Source organism: Dasypus novemcinctus, chromosome 2 (genome assembly GCF_030445035.2).
Source record: "Dasypus novemcinctus isolate mDasNov1 chromosome 2, mDasNov1.1.hap2, whole genome shotgun sequence".
NCBI lineage: Eukaryota > Metazoa > Chordata > Mammalia > Cingulata > Dasypodidae > Dasypus > Dasypus novemcinctus.
Window position 1 is genome coordinate 88622787 of NC_080674.1, and position 4356 is coordinate 88627142.

Here is a 4356-nt window from a genome sequence, read left to right on the forward strand (position 1 = left end):
AGCTCATATTCAGAGTAGCTTTTCTCCTACTTTACAGAAGAGAGGCAAATATCTTGCTCACCCTGAATTTTAGTAAGGTGTACTATCTGGGAGGGTAAAATCTGCCAGGGGCTAAACAAAAAGATGATTTCAAATACTAGTCTTGCCATAACCTCCTTTGATCAAGCTACCAAAATCCTCTGTGAGACTTCATGCCTTTCCCTAGCTGACACACATTTGGTTTAGAGTATCATTGGAAATTAGGTATTTTGGCCTCAGCCTCCTATCTTCTGAGTTCAGATATATTGTAGAATGGATTGAAGACAGTGATAATACCATTTTCCTTTTATGTCAGTAGTTCTTCAATTCCTTACTACTGCATCACTCCTTAGAGAGATGACTCCTGTGAGAGGATGGAAAGATAGATCCCCTGTGAAATATTGAAAGGGCCAGATTCTTATTTCATCTAGGCAAAAATTCACTGCAAACACCCAAGCCTAATTATCTATCTCAGATTCAAAATGATTAAGATGTGTACAAAGTAAGCTCTGAAATGCCAATCTATTGAAAAGTACACCCTTCATAGCCTTTTGACAATTCCCAGTAATGAGAAAAAGCTTGGTGATTATTCTCATTTACCCTGTCTAAAACAGTAACACTATTTTAGTAAGAAGGAGGTGAAAAAATTCAACATCAGTTTTCAAAAGATCAAGGTTACATATTTGTTTGAAAGAAAGATTCTGGATGCAAATTGATACTTTATATTTTCTTGGTCTTTTATTCAAAACCACAGGTGGAATATTTTTATTATCTTTTGCCGAACATTTTTGAATACTAGAAATTCATATTCAGTTTTTATTTAGTTACAAATCTACTGCTGTCATAACCCCAACCACTTTTCCTTTCCGCTCCTTTGCACATTTCTATTACATTTTAATGCATCTACATTACTTAACAAAAATATATTCTGGAATCTACTGTAAATATACTTAATAACAATAATTAATGTAATCTAGCCTTATTCTTCTTCTCAATACCCTAATAATTCTCTCAATTCTTTCTCTCCACTTACTTTTTTACCAAGTTTGTTAAAACTTCCTTCTTTAAAGAAAAACATTTAATTATGTACGGGTTTAAGGCCTAAATGCTCCTCAAATGTAGTCAGATACACAATGTTCTGAATATCAGAACACTAGTTACATTCAAATTGTAATAATTTCACCCACTGAGATGATGATATGCTGTTCAAATTCTTCTTTCAACTGCATATTTCTTTCTCCCAAACTACTCAACTATAAAGTTATTTAATTTTTCAATCCTACTGCCATCAGTGAATTAAAATGACACTGTGCCTTTTCTTTACGTATAAATGGAGAAGGAAGAATGTTTTCAGTAGCAGTGTGGCTACAAGTATCAGTTAAACCTTATATAAAATATTAAAGAGGTTTAGGTTCTGTGCCTAACAGATGAATTAAAAAGTTGATTTATATTCTTTCTCCTTGAAACCTAAAAATGTAATAAGTTTCTGCCTGTTAGCTAAAAGTATAATATAAAGCATAATAAAATTATCTGTCTTAGATTCTTATTTCAATATAACATGAAACACAAAAAAATATATAGGAGAGCAGCCCCTTAAAAAGATAAACTCTGGTATATGAGAGTGTAGAAGTCCTGGATTTACCTAAAAATATAATAACAAAAATAATAACAAAACTCTGAAAAACTCTGAAATATAATACAGAGCATTTAGAAAGAGGCAAAAGAGTAATTGCAAGTATGGTCAAAGTATTTTCACAGAAAAGAAGACCACAAATGGAAACAAGTTATATGCCACTTTTTATACTATTATAGAAAGAATTTTGTACAATTGACTCACTAGCATTTTTGTTTCAGAGGATATTTTAAAGTAAATCATGCTACATCACTGAGGGAAAAGCAAATACTGAAAGAAATGAAAATATCACTTTTTTACTAATTGTAGAATTTATTTTGTTTGATGGAGGGAAAATACATTTATGTAATATGTAAAGCATTTCAAGAGTTGAATATGATGATAAAGAGCTCTATCCTGGGGTCAGATAAAATTGGGTTCTTTAACATCAAGAAACATATGTTTAAAATTTTAAAATGGGACTGATAGATATTTTTGAGATAAATAATATTTGACACATAGAAAGCTTATCTCAGTGTCTGGAAAAGAGGTAACCTAAGTTAGATATGCTATGGGTAGAGATATAAATCATGGGATATTCCCTGAAATGTGATTTTAGTTTGAGAGATGAACTAAATATATTCATGTTGAAGTGAGAGAAATACTTAAGACAATTCCTGGAAAGAATTTATTCTTGCTCTACAACTGCCTAGCCACATTTTCATGGTATCAGAAACTCTGCATATGGAGAATACAACTAGAGAACAGATTATTAGCTACTTAAAGTCAGGCATCACATCTTTTATACATTCCCCAAATCATACTATATGTGTGTATACACAAGGGTATATGTTAAAGGTTGACTGAATAGATAGATCAATGATCTCTTCATATCTAAGCATAGATAGTTATTTCTAGTACTTTATCACCCAGCTCTGTGGAAGCTTTCTTTTCTACCTACCAGGACACAAACCCCTGACATGTCAAAGGCAGCATTTCAGATCTAAAACAGCACTAAAGCAGCAAGACGTATTGTGCACAGAAACCATGCACTGCTAGGATGAAGACTTTATAATGAGAGCAAGGGAATGAGCAGAATAACAATTTGCCAACAGTTGACAAATTTTCTCCCCTTGGAAGTAATGCCTACAGAGAATACTAACAAGAAAACATAATACCTCAAACTGCTTGTCTGGGATATATTTTCTTATCAGGCAACACATTTCTTATAGAGATGAAAAAGAAAATGGATTCCTGGCTAACGCCAATAAGTTAACAGAGATAATGTGGTGAAGTAAACACTAATTTATCATTCCACTTTTAAGAAACACAGGAAGTAAAATTTTTAAAAGTAAGAAAAAAGTGTAGAAGCATAACTACATATGCTATATATATATATAGTGTATATACGTTATATATATATATTTATATATAAACCTAAAATAAAAGTGAGGCTAATCTGACAAGAAGATCAAAAGTGAAAATACATAAAATCAGATTCTCTGATTGTGAAAAACATGGAGGCTAGGTTAAGATTTTGTTTTGTCCTTGAATTAAAGTTTCTGTCATTTAATTAAAGCTTAGAAACAACAAACACACACAAAAATAAAAAGGCAATATTGTGTATTACTGGGCAGCATCTTGAAAACCTCAGCCATGAATGGAAACTTCCATTATCCAAAAATATGCTGTCAAATGAACTTTTCGGCCTTCTTGTTAGTCAGTCACTATATACACCTTTGCTTATCCAGTTTTAAAAGGGAAGTAACATTTCACGCTTTTGAAATAGAAAAATATAGAAAAAATATTATCAATAGTAGTTCAAATTTATAGGCTACATAATGAAAATCACAGAAAAAGTACAAAAATTAAAGTTGCAGTTGTTCTAGAGTAGATTGCTCTATTGTCAAATACCATAGGAACAATACAAATTCTTAATGGGAACTATAATAAATAAGGCAAGTAGATGAACCCTTACAGACATACTACTACTGAAAAAAAGTACACATCTCACTATCATTTTATAAATTTGATTAATATAGCTAACCTGTAGAATTCCCATTAACAAAGCAATTGCTTGCATTATATAATTTTCAGTCTCAATTGCTAACATCATCACCTATTAATTACATATTCTGTCCAACACGTGCTTAAATAGCTTAATTTATCATTAATATATTTTCATTCCCTCTTTGAGAGTACAACATATTAGAGCTCTTCCATAGATGCATACCATTGCAAAATCGCAAACAAAAATGTGTGCTTGACAAAGTTTATGCCAAATTAGTACAGGAAGATGCTAATACTAGAGAAGAAAGACTGCATGGTGTCTGAGGATATCAGAGACAGATGACCTGGGTTTATTTACATTCATGCAAACAAGAACATTTCCCTTCCTACAAAGGTGTGTCTGTGGTTTCCTGTCCTTGGCCACGTAAGAATTAGACGCAGAGTTGTGGACTTGGAGAAGTCTGGAGTGGGTTTGTTCCTCAGCAGGCTCAAGATCACCCTTTCCCACACAAAAATTAAAAAAGGACATTTACGTGAAGCCAGGTACCATTCATTAGGTCCTGCCATTTATCCATCTCTTTTTAAATGGAAGTTGTTTAACCTTTCCAAACCTCAGTTTCTTCTACTGTAAAATGGAAATGAAAACTGAATCCAAAAGCACATGTAATATATTTAGCACAAGTCTAAGCACATAGTACCAATTAAGCCAGCTTTAG

General features: G+C 32.3%; 1 non-coding gene across 1 annotated transcript; it reads left to right on the top strand.

Annotated features, from left to right (window-relative positions):
• The first annotated feature begins 4021 nt into the window (after positions 1–4021).
• Positions 4022–4152, top strand: LOC111767112 (small nucleolar RNA SNORA38). The gene has a single exon (XR_002799005.2). It is a non-coding gene; the product is annotated as a small nucleolar RNA SNORA38 (small nucleolar RNA).
• The last annotated feature ends 204 nt before the right edge of the window (positions 4153–4356 follow it).